The sequence below is a fragment of the Coenobita brevimanus genome, chromosome 68, assembly GCF_032717465.1.
Source record: "Coenobita brevimanus isolate Jiangsu-jjx chromosome 68, ASM3271746v2, whole genome shotgun sequence".
NCBI classification, from domain to species: Eukaryota; Metazoa; Arthropoda; class Malacostraca; order Decapoda; family Coenobitidae; genus Coenobita; species Coenobita brevimanus.
Window position 1 is genome coordinate 5,174,371 of NC_137021.1, and position 13,130 is coordinate 5,187,500.

The 13,130-nt window shown below is 41.1% G+C and overlaps 1 protein-coding gene across 2 annotated transcripts in view; it reads left to right on the forward strand.

Annotated features, from left to right (window-relative positions):
* Window positions 1–2,745: 2,745 nt before the first annotated feature.
* Window positions 2,746–13,130, forward strand: part of LOC145405851 (uncharacterized) — a 678,506-nt gene continuing 668,121 nt past the window's right edge. For both annotated transcript variants that reach the window (XM_080277104.1, XM_080277106.1), the window contains exon 1: window positions 2,746–3,295. The gene's annotated coding sequence lies outside the window, so the exon portion shown is untranslated. The remainder of the gene's footprint in view (window positions 3,296–13,130) is intronic.

The following is a 13,130-nucleotide window of genomic DNA, read 5'->3' on the forward strand; positions in this document are numbered from 1 at the left end:
TTTTATCGCGTTTTTAATTTGTTTACGTATTTTTTGGAACCTGAAGATGATAATATTTTTCTTTTTTTTTTTCTTGACAGGTAAGACGGTCAGCCTAAGGAGGGACAGACGCCCCCCCAGACCCCCAGACCCCCTCGGGAAGCGTGGCACAGGGTCTTGGCACTAGAATCACCCCACTCAGAAAGCGAAATAGTTATCGGAATCGAATTAGGGCGAACGCACCTGGACGAGTGAAGGTGGGCGTGCATGTGGAGTGGAGGGAGGGAGGGAAGGTGGAGTGTAACGGCGCTGGTGGAAGAAGCTGAGTGGATGCGGTGGAACACAGCCGTGGAAAAAACGGTGTGGATGCCTCTCCGACGACGCTGCAGTGTGGATGGTGGAGGTGGTGAGAGGTGGTTGCTGTTGCTGCTGTTGCTGTGGGAGGGGCCGGCTGTTGCTGTTGCTGCTGTTACTGTTGGCGGTGGTAGAGAGCTGTGGTGATGTGTCGGCGAGGCTTGATGACTACTACACCGCACCACGCCCTGCCCTGCTGCGCCATTGCTGCAAAACCTTCCTCCTCCTCCTCCTTCTTCCACCCGATCTCCTCCTCCGCTTCCTCCCAGTCTCTCCGGCCCTCCTCCCCCCCTACGACGCCCACCCCCACCACCCTCCCCCTCTCCGCGCCCCCACCCATGCCCCCCCTCGTCCGCCCGGCCCCTCCTCAAGCAGTATCCGAAGCCGAAGCCGCAGTCGCACGCATGTCTTGAGAACTGTACTCATGGTGGCCGGGCAGCATCTCCACAGTTACTACCATTGCTCTAGCGTTAACCCGTTGCCTAATAGTCGCTAAGGTGTCTGTAAATAATCGCTAGTACCACGACAGCTCCTTTCGTCTTCGTCGTCTTCTTCCTCGACTCTTGGTGTATCTCGCCGACGACGCTGCTGTTTTTTTTTTTTTCTTGGTTCGCTCATATAACAATCACAGGCAAGAGTTCTAGTTTTCTACTGCCAATGTCTCGTAAATGTATGCGAATGTGATGACCAAGTGCCCTTGTAGAAGTGCCTCATCTTGATTGAAACCATTATTTTCTCGTTGTCTTGGCCCAGAAGGTGAAGAAAACAGTGGTGGAGAAGCAAGTAGGGCCTGAAAACTCTCCTCACTTTTACTCTCAAGGAGAAATTGTCAAGGGGGATATCCGTATTGAAGGGAGGATAGCGAGAATTACTGATCCAACCTAGGGGGAGAGAGCCGGAGTGGGGTATACAGTCTAGCCGTATGTGGGTATACTGAGAAAAATATATCCGTACTGGCGGGGGAAACTGGAGTGGGATAGCCGCATATTAGTGAGTGTTCGACGAGAAATATAATCAGCTTGGGGGAAAAATTAGAGAGGATACCCGTATAGAGTAGTGAGTATACCACGAAAAATATATCGACTTGGGGGGGAGAAATTGAAGTGGGATACCCGTAAACCCGTATACTGGGGAGGATAGCCCTAAAGAGCATATAGATCCAACAAGGGAAGATCCGGAGTGGAGAGAGCGTGATCGGGCGACAAGTGGTGGTGTACCGGGCAGTTGTGTTCCTGTCTGGCTTTTTTCCGCGTGACTTGAGACCCTTCGCTGAGCCGGCTCGTATTTGCAGTGACGTGAGTGAGTGTACCTGTTTCCCCTTTTTTTTTCCTCCCTCTCCTCTGGGCAACGTGAAGCATGGACTGAAAAAAAAAATTAATGCTGGTCCATGTGTAATACACCTTTTTCATCCTACAACGCGGCGCATGAACTGGAAAAAAAAAATAGTTGTCGTGAAAAATAGTTAAATATAAGTCGAAAAAAAAGAAGATAAATATACGTCGAAAAAATACATATATACACGTCAGTTCATGCTTAATACATCCCATCTCCTCCTACAAATTGAAGCATGAAGTGAGAAAGAGGTGTACGTCGGTTCATGCTTGTTATAAATCTTTTTCCCCCAACAACGTGAAGCTTGGACTGGAAAAAAAAAAAAAAATGTTACTTCATGCTTAATTACACCTGGTTCGCCATATTGTCTTCCCCGGCCACGTGAAGCTTAGACGGGGGAAAGAGAAATACTGATTTACGCTCAATACATTTTTTTTTCTTCTTTCTTTTTTTACGTAAAGCTTGGACGAAAATTGTTGGTTCATGGTCCATTATATCTGGTTCGCGTAGTTTTCAACCCTTTGCCAGCTAGGATTGCTGAACGACAAGAAAAGGAACAGAAAAAATTGCCCCCCCCCTTTTTTTTTGTCTGAGTGAATGTCAAAACGCGTCCATAACAACGAAAGGCATAATGGAGAAGAAAACCACCTGGCGTAAGGCTGACTAAAAATATCCAGGTGTTTCCCTAGCAGCGAAAGGGTTAGAGACACACTAAGAGGTCCTTTCCCTGAGGAGTGTGGAAACTGGCGATGAGAGTGAGGAAAGCGAGAGAGTGAGCGAGGTTAAAGCAAGCGTATGGTACAGGGGATGAACGTGGTGCAGAAGACATTGCTTACCTCAGTGAATTTAACCAGAACAGTCGAGTAAGTTAAAGTATGAGGCAGTAGAAGAAAGAAATATAAGAGAGAGGGAACAGTTCTGTGAGGAGGAGGTCGAGTCGAGTGAAGAACTAGGCCAGAAAAAGGGATATAGAGATAATAAAAACGAGGCCACTAAAAAAAGATAAGAGCCAGTGGACGTTCTGGTGTATTTGATAGAGTAGGAAAAGGTTGGGAAAAAAGTAACAGAGTAGAAAATAAAGTTAGGAAAAAAGTAGATGGTTCGGTGTGTGACGTAGAGGAAAATAAAAGCGTAATAATAAAAAAAACTTGTCGATAGAAAAGGAAAAGAAAAGGCCAAGCAATGCGGTGATCGGTAAGATAAGTAGTTAGGAAAAGAAAAACGGGACAAAAAAAAAAGCGAGAAAATATCGTAAAAATACAAGTGCGGTGTTGAAAAGCAAGGCTAAGGAGACGAAAAAAAGGCAGGAAAATAAAGGGAAAATAATGCAAGAATAATTGCGGGATTGAAAAGGAAAAAAACGAGAAAATATAAAAGAAAAAATACAAGAAAAACTGTGGGGGTTGAAAAGCGAAGAAAATAAAAGAAAATATTGAAAAGAGAAAAATTCCGGGAATGAATAGGAATCGTGAAAATATATAGAAAAAAAAAAACGAAGAAAGGGCTAGGATCCCAAGTGTGGTCGTGTTAGATTCCATTCGCTGTTGACCTGACCCAACCCGACCCGAGCTGACCCCACCAGATCACCACCAACGACCCACCACACCTCCACGATGGCTCTCACTCGCAGGTATGTAGTTAGACGTCTCAGAGTCGACTGTCTGCTCAAATTTGTTTACAGAGAAACCGGCTGTTGTATTTTGTGTCCTAAGAATATACGAAATTGTCATTCAGTTTGTGTGTGTGTATGTGTGTGTGTGAGAGAGAGAGAGAGAGAGGGGGGGGGAGAGAGAAGTAGGTACTCACATTACTGCCGAAACTATCTTCTCATTTCTGTGTGTTATTATTATTTAATAGCCAGTACATCAGTACTTAGTATGTGAAGATTACTAATAACTATCAAAACCATCCTGTGTGTGTGTGTGTGTGTGTGTGTGTGTGTGTGTGTGTGTGTGTGTGTGTGTAATAGTCCATCGTTTCCAAATATATAGATTAAAATATATATAGTTTTTAATCGACTGTATCATGACAGCAATAATCGTTGTAGAAGGTACCAGCTGTATTTATCTCCCATGCATTGTACGTTTATGAATTACCTGTACGCTAATGAGCCAGACAGGTGTACCCTCTGAAGCTCACCTGTATGTACCCTTGAGTCTAACCTTGTCACACACCTGTCAAAATACCACATGGGTCGTGATGATGGTGAATATTTACGTGATTTCTCTCTCTCTCTCTCTCTCTCTCTCACACACACACACACACACACACACACACACACACACACACACACACACACACACACACACACACACACACACACACACACACACACACACACCGTCACTTGTACCCACCGTCCATATTGCATGCGTGATAGGACTGTTACTTGGAGTGTTGTGTAAATATTATCACAGTTTTTTTTTTAGAGAGAGAGAGAGAGCTCGATGCATCTTGTGGGGAAAAAAAAAAAAGTTTGTTTTAACGAAATTGAAATAATTAGACTGTTACCTGGCCACCCCTTCATCGAACATACCTGCCTTCAAACAGTAGGTCACTTTTCTTTTCACTTAATTCTTTACTCTTTCTCCAGGCACTGTTGACATCTAGGCTTGGCTTCTCGTTGATTAAGGAAGCTCCCTAACACTTCTTCCTCAGCGGTTTATTTTTAGGTATGGATGGTTAATATCCTTTTGCACGTTATTTCTGCAGAGAACGGCGATATTGGAAGGATTTATGTTACAGATTAGAGGACAGCAAGGCGTAATAAACAAAATGAATCGCTTAGGAAAAGGTGTAAAGGAGCATATGGAAGACAGAAGAGTACAGTGAGGAGTAATAAACAAAATAAATAACTCGGGAAAATGCGTTAGAAAGCTTATGTAACAGAGAAGGGGACAGGAAGGGGTACGGTAATAAACAAACTAAATCACCTGTGAAAAAGTTGTTAGGGAGCTTCTTTAACCGACGAGAGTACGGCTTCTACTGAAATATTGTTAAGGTAATGAGCATGACTGGAATGGATTGTTATTTCGCTTCATTAGGTCGGTGCCCCAGAAGTGTGAGGGACGATTGACCGTGGGGACTGTTTCGTATGTTGGCCAGATCTAATCACTAGCGAGAGAGAGAGAGAGAGAGAGAGAGAGAGAGAGAGAGAGAGAGAGAGAGAGAGAGAGAGAGAGAGAGAGAGAGAGAGGCCCTCAGCTTTTTCTCTCAACGACTTCCCGATTTCATGAAGGGTGACAATAGCAAAGCCCGTGACAGATAGATAGACACATAGATAGATAGATCCGTCCGCACGGGTTTCTACTGTGGCCGCTCACGTCAGTCTGTTTGGTCCCTTTAGATATTTTTTTTCTCTTTTTTTCACTCTTGCTGCCAGTAGACGATTTTTCTGAGTTTAAGAAATGCCTCTAGGGTTGATTTTTTTATTTTTTTTTAAGGCTGTATATATAATCTTTTCTGTTTGGAAAAAATCTAAAGATAAGTAGTTTGAAATTATTAAGAATGTAAAAAAAAAAAAAAAAAAAAGGTTCGGATTGAAGGGTTTGTCTAGAGAGAGAGAGAGAGAGAGAGAAACTTTACCTACTCCTGATTTTCCTTGATGGCCGTGGCAGTAGAGTAGTATCGCCTGACAAGTAGATACGTCGTCAGCAGCTGGTCTCTACTGCATCTTACGTCATCCTCCTTAGCTCAGGTTTGTTTTAAGAAAGGTGTCAGGAGGGGAGGTTGGCGGGGAGAGAGAGAGAGACCTTGCACACACTGACTTGGGGACCAGGGGGAGTTTTCTTAAATTTTCTTAAGTGACTCGGGGGTCTTAAGTTTTCTTAGTGACTCGGAGGGAGTATTCTTAAATTTTCTTAGTGGCTCAGAGGGGGGTTCTTAAATTGTCTTAGTGACTCGGAGGGGGTATTCTTAAATATTCTTAAGTGACATGGAGGGGGTATTCTTAAATTTTCTTATCTGACTTGGGATCCAGGGGAATATTTTTAAATTTTCTCAGTGACTGGGGAACTGGGGGGGAGGGGGCAGTATTCTTAAATTCTCTTACAGTGACGCGAGAACAAGAAATAAGAAAAAGGAATGGTAACTAATGATTTGAGAGGAATTAAGACAGAATAGCAGCGACAGTCCAAAAAACTGCCCTTTTAAATAGTCATGCCTTGTGTTCGAATGTGTATGTATGTGTGTATGTGTGTGTGTGTGTGTGTATCTGGTATGTATATGTATGTGTGTATATGTATGTATGTAATGTATGTGTCTGTGTGTATGTGTATATATATATGTATGTATGTAGCCTGTGTGTATGTGTATATATGTATGTGTGTATGTAGCCTGTGTGTATGTGTATATATGTATGTGTGTATGTCGTTCTGTGATAAAATGTGTTGTAAATACTCTCAGGATAGATAACAATGTAGAAATGAATTGATACCGGTGCTTAAGAATTAAAAAGAGAGAGAGAGAGAGAGAGAGAGAGAGAGAGAGAGAGAGAGAGAGAGAGAGAGAGAGAAGAGAACGAATAGAGAGAGGGAGAGGAGGTTGGAAACGCAGATAACAGAAGACCTACAATGAAGTTATCCGCTCGGGGTAAGCCAAGTGTGCTAGAGAGAGAGAGAGAGAGAGAGAGAGAGAGAGAGAATGTGTTAGATGAGGTTAGAAAAAAGAAAGGCTAAGGAAGTAATAGAAAAGGAGTAGGGTGGAAGACGGGAACGAGAGAGAGAGAGAGAGAGAGAGAGAGAGAGAGAAGGGGGGGGGTAGATTACGAGTGATTTCATCGAGTTAGGTAGTAATTGGACAAAATAAATTAGTACTGATTACGTTAGGGCTCCTACACGCTGGTTGGGGGTAGTTACAGTAGTGAGGGTTAGGCTAGGTCAGACTCGGCTAAGTTATGCTCTGCCCACCACGATAATTTTAACATCAGATTGGTTGTAATAGGGAGGTGGTGCCGCGAGATGTAACGAAATCATAGCCATAAATTAAATGGCCTTGTGGTTTTTATCGTATCATCACATTTTCTTCCTTGTTGCTGAGTTGGATAGGGAAGGGTGAGAAGAGGGTGTGAGTGGGAGGAGAAGGAGAGGTTGCCCGAGAATTAGATATAGGGAAGAATGAGAGTGTGAGTGGGAGGAGGAGAGGTTGTCCGAGAATTTGATGGGAAGAATGAGAAGAGTGAGTGGTAGGAGGAGGAGAGGTTGCACGAGAATTAGATAAGGAGATGGCTGGTAGAGTTGAGCAGAGGGTGTTGCGATGGTTTGGGCATATGGAGAGAATGGATAATGAACGATTGGTGAAAAAGATAACTAGATCTGATGTGAGAGGTGTAAGGCTGAGAGGAAGACCACGAATAGGATGGATAGACAGTGTGAAGAGAGCGCTGGATGTGAGAAGGATGTCTGTTGAGCAAGTAAGAGTGGCTGTGCGTGACAGAAATAAATGGAGAGAAATTGTGAATGAATAAGTGATGACGCAGCCCTGAGGGGATATTCTCCCGCATTTGGTCTGATCAGCTAGGCAGGTCAGGTGCGGGTAAGGGGATGAGTCTGTTATGATGTGGCAGGGGTAAACCAGCTCTGCTGTCGGGCCCTGCTGCGGATGTCACTGATTGCATTGCGCAGTTGACCCTTGTGCGGTGTGGTGCGGTGAGGATCTGTCCGTTCTCCCCTTTGGGGCTAAGATGCGAATGAATGTGTTTGAATGGATGAGTAAATGGGGAGTGTGTCGTCCTGTCTCGGCTACCTCCCTTTTCCTTGGGGGAAGCAGCCTAGGTATATAGATAGAATAGATAGTTTTTGTTTTTTTTTTACATGGTTGGAAGAAGGGATTGACCCAGAGCTAAGAGGGAGGGGAGTTGAAATTGGGATACCTCAAGCAGAAGAGATTAAATGAGAACCAGAAAGAAATGGTTTATGAAAAGTGGACGCCGAGGAGAGGGAGAAACTGGGGGAGAACTTATTATGTAAGGAATGGTTATGAAAGTGGAATGGGTAAGAGAAGTGAAAGAGGTTGTGGTGAGAGAGAGAGAGAGAGAGAGTATAACTTCAGCGTAAGGGTCATTAATCATCTCTAGTATTTTGATAAAGCATTCAGTCGATTAAAAAAAAAAAAAAAAAAAAGTACCTTATTCTTTTTCACATCTACACCTGAACGCCTTTGGACCTATCTTTCCCTTTAACCAGTGCCCTCCACTCTTTTAACCTCATTAGTCTGTCAGTGTATTTTCTTCATCTTAATCTTTGTAGCCTCAGACGTTATTATGCAACTTAGGGTAAAATTTTCTTACTGGAGACATTGCACTTAATCTTCATTATTCCTTTACGTAACAGGGGCAGAGTTTTCGTCAATAATAATTCGTACTGTTTTTACTCTCGTTTCCTCAGCACTTCTTCGTGACTAGCATCATATTCTAGCGTTAAACCTTTGTTACGGGTATGTGTTTAAGATGGGGAGGTGGCAGTTTGCTGCGGCTCCATCGTTCCTGCAGCACTTCTTCGTGACTAGCATATTCTAGTGTTAATCCATTGGTTCACTCAAGTGTTTAAGATACTGTGGAAAGATGACAATTTTAGGCCAAGTTGGAGTGAAGGTAGTAAAGGAGCAGTGGGAAGAAAACCAAGAAAATGCGCCAATCTGATAAAATTAATAATGAGGTGTGTCCGGGTGTCATTAAAGGAACTGATATTGGTTTTATTTTTTTATTGTTCAGCTTTCTTTGGTAGGGATTTTTTTTTTTATTGGCTGTCAGTCTTTTGCTTCGTTCTTAGTTTTCCTGTTAAAAGTGCAAGAATTCGTTTATCACAAATATTATTCGTTGAAGTACAAAAGGTGAAGTACAGAAAAATAAAATGCATGAAGTAAAGTAAATAGAATAAAAAATGATAAAATACAGGACAAAAAACAAAGTACATAAAGTACTTAAAAAAAAAATACATAAAACAAATGTACCAAAAATGAAGCACAGAAAATGAAACACGAAAAGTATGGTACAGAAAATAAGGCACATACGAGTAAAATAAATAAAGTACATAAGTAAAGTGCGGTACATAATTAAGTACGCAAAATAAAGTACCGGCGCAAAAAATAAAGTACACAAAATAAAGGAAAGAAATAAAGTACATTAAATAAAATACATAAAGTCCATAAAATAAAGTACATAAAAAATTACAAATGTTCTAAGAAAATAATTAGGCGAAATAAATGTATACGGTAAATCGCTAAGGAATATGGCCCAGGAAGTCCCCAAGCCCCAGGAAAAAAAGAGAGAGAGAGAGAGAGAGAGAGAGAGCGAGCACTAAGGAACGAGAAAGTGTTGTCAAGAGGCAGAGAGAAAAAAGATAGATGCTAAAAGAAAAATTGCGAGAAGTTAGAAGAGAAGAAAACCAGGAAGAAAATAAGAGAAGTGGGAGTAAGAAAAGAGGGAAAGTTTGTCGAAAGAGAGAGAGAGAGAGAGAGAGAGAATGGGACGAAGGGGGGGGGGTTCTGGGAATGCTGTTCAATTCTGCAGCACTGTCGAAGATCCTTATTTATGGCAGTTTTAGGGACCCTTCTGATCGAGTGAGAGACCAGGAGGGGAGGAGAGGAGAGGGAGAATAGTAGGAAGAGGTGGAGGAGGACTGACGAGAAAATGGAAATAAGAAGGGAGAAGCCGCTGAGATATGAATATGAAGAAAGAGGAGGAGGGGTTAAAGAAGAATAAGACGGGGAGGAGAGAGGAAGAACTTAGGAAGGAAATATAGAAGCAAGAAATAGAAGAAACAGTAAATAAAAGAATCTAGCATGGAAAAGTGGTGTTAAAATGAAATGGAATAAAAAGAAGAAAGCGAGTGTTAGGAAAGAAGCGGAAGGCAGAGTGAAATGGGGAAACAAGGCATGTAGGACGAATGACGAGGGATGGAATGAAAGAGGAAGAAGAAAAGGAAAGAATCAAGGAAGACAGTAAGGCGCAGGTGAAGACTATTGAGGTAAAATAAGGGAGAGAAATGGAGGATACAGATAAAGGAATGTGGAGTAAAAATAGGAGAATAACATGAGAAGAGAAGAAAGGAAGGAGGAAATGGAAATATATGAGAAAGGAGGAATTAAGAAAGACCAGGAGTATGTAAGAATGGGGAAGAATAAAATTGGGAATGGAAAATGGAATAGACAATAAGAGGATGGGAGGAGGGAAGGAAGCTGGGAATGTGGAAGACGAGAGAGAGAGAGAGAGAGAATAAGGAAATTAAAAATGGATGGAGAATTTGCGGTATATAGAGATTGAAAAATAAATCACCCACGAGGTTGTGTTCAATCAGAAAACCACGGAGAATGCAACCTTCGTCGTTAACCCCTTCAGATCGATGACTGTTTTTATTTTTATTGCTACCTTCAGACGATTTTCTTAAAAGTAAGAGGAGATATCATGCGAAGGAGTTAATGAATGAATCGATAGATAGATAGATAGATGGATAAATAGAGAGATATATATAGATTGATAGGTATATACTCGTAGATAGATAGCTTAGGGAGAGGAATCGTTGTGAAGGGGTTAATGAATGAATGAACAGATAGATAGGCCTAAATAGATAGATACGTACATACATAGCTTTGTGAGAATTATTTAAAGGAGAATGTTTTGAGCCCCATTACTACATATGTTTTCTCTAAAATGAAATATTAAATAGTAAATAAATTAATAGATAAATAGGTTACAGTTTTGTCTTTAAGTTGAATATTAATGTCTGGAGATGAGAAGGAAGTGGTACTAGAAGAGAAGGCGAAAAAAAGGGGGGGGGGGCAAAATAGGAAGGAAATGCAGGGAGGAGTGAAAATGGAAGTAAAAAGAGTATTGGAAGAAGCGTGCTGAGAAATGTTCCAGATTGCATAAGATACATACCAAGAATAAAAAGTGAAGAAGGAAAAATGAGAACGAAAGTGCAAGGAAAAATAAGATATAAAAACACAAGAAGAGAAGTGGAAGAAAAATGATTGTCAAACTTTTGGCATTAAAAGAAAAATATCAAGAATAGAAAACGAAGATGGAAGTGTGTGAATACTTCAGGTTCTCTAAACACAAAGTAGTCCTGGGAACAGATATCATAAATTATATAAATCAGGGATCAGGTATCAGTAGTGTTGCTTTTGGGTCAATGGTAAACAGACAAAAAATTAATAAATTTATTACAATAACAATAACAATCATAGCACCAAAGGTTTGTACCATCGTTAAATACAGACAAAAGTTCCTCATAAAGTTTCCTTCATAAAATAGGTTATAGTTTCCCTACGTTAAAACTTCGATTGTTGGCCCTCTCCTGTATTCCCGGGTGTTCCTTAATCTTTGCCAGCCGTGTACCACTCGGTCAGGAACACCTCACAGGAGTTACTAACGAGACATGAAGGATGGTTCTCCTGTCCGGCCCTCGACAGAAGTAGGACCCTAATGAAGAAACCCACAAAATAAACAATCCACTGCTAAAAGTTCACCCAATAATGGAAAAATCACCACAACCATGACGGACTCAATATAAAGCCACAAAATTAACACAAAATCACTGAAGCGATAGTAAGTCAAGAGTTACCTTACCTGGCTGGTGGTTGGGGAGCAACTGACGGCACTGCGAATGGAAACTACCATCTAACCTCCTATGCCACGTCACGCCCCCTAGCTACTGTACTTGCCACCTCACCAAACGAACCCGAACCGAATACCAAACAAAAAAAGACAAACCAGTATCCGAGCTGAACGACACTCTGGCACGAAGCGCTTAACATACTATACCCTCACAAAGGGGAAAAAATTATAACAAAATTGGAGGAAGAAAGAAGATAGAGATCAAAACAGAAGTGAAAAAACGTTCGGGGATACAAAATAAACCAAGAACAGAAAATAAAAAAGAAATTGTACGGAAAATTAGATTCAAATAGCAGGGGAATAAAGGTACGGTAAAAAAAAAAAACAGACTAAAAAAATTAAAAAAAGGTGGACAGGTGGAAAGGAAAAAGGTGACAAACAAAAAAAGAACAGAAAATGAAGCAGGAGGAGAAAAAAAAAAAATTAGGACAGTCTCACACGAAAGGGAAGTGTCGTGAAGAAAATATTTACGAAAAAAGTGGGAGAACACGAAAGGGAGAATATTGAGAAAAAATAAATGCGAAAAAAAAAAGATGGGAATAGATACGAAAATGGGAGTATTGTTAAAAAAAAAAATACAGTATTACGAAAAAGGAAAAAAACGAAAGAGGTTGTTATGGAAAAATATTCGCAAAATGGTGGGAAAAAACGAAAGAGATGTACTGTGAAAAAATATAGGGAAAAAAAGGGTGAAAAAAAAACAAAAAGGGAGTGTTGTGGAAAAAAAAAATATAAAAGAACAAGACTTAATAATCAAAGCCTTTCAACTTCACGAGGGTCACCAAGGCATATATATATTTAATTGTTCGTACTTTCCAATCCCTCACTTACCGTCTAATGTATGGGTAAGGTCCCTAATTCCGGCTTTTGGTTCCTTCTTCCTAGTATAAAAAGAAAACCAGTGGTAGGTAAGAGGATGGTTGAAGTATAGAACGATATTATTGAGAAAGGAGGAAGAAAATGTAGGGGAAGAAGAAGAAGAAGAAGAAGAAAAGGAATTTAGTTTAAGATGTGGAGAAAAGTGGAATAGGATATAAATAAATAAATAAATTATATGCGTAAAGGGAAGGGGGAATAACAGAGAGAGAGAGAGAGAGAGAGAGAGAGAGAGCACTACAACAAAGAACAAGACTGTGAGAAGGCTTTATAAAAATGTAAGATGAAGATAAAGAGGAAGGGTTCTAAGAAGTAGCTATCACACACACACACACACACACACACACACACACAGGGGGAGCGGTGCGTGGGTTTTGTGTGTGTGTGTGTTGGTGGGGGGGGGGGCAAGTAATATTGTTTCCCGGGTGATGTAACAGGCTCACAAAGAGAATCCAGAATGTGTGTGTGTGTGTGTGTGTGTGTGTGTGTGTGTGTGTGTGTGTGTGTGTGTGTGTGTGTGCTTTTTTAGCCTCATTTTGTGTATTCAGGTTGTGCCATTACTTTGTGTGTATGCGTTGTGTTTTTTCAGAGGAGATATGTGACGGTGTGTATGTTTGTGTATTTGTATTTAATTTTGTGTACAACTTATTTTATGGCTACATAGGCTGCACACTCCGTTCCCTGAGGCCCAGCAGTCCTCCCACGCACCGTCTCATGCCATCACTTGGACACTTATACCTCCCCTTTTGTACCGAGATATCTTAAAGCCTTGCCATTCAGGGGCGGAATTATCTGGGTTATTTTTTTTATGACAGAGCTTATGGAAATGCAAACTCTTCAATGGTCAGGTGTAGTCTTTTCAAATTTCAGATAAATCTTCTTCAGAATTTATATATAGCCTCATCAAAATTCATGTGTAAATATTCAAAATTTTAATGTAGCCTTTTCAAAATTCCATTGTCTTTTCACAATTCAA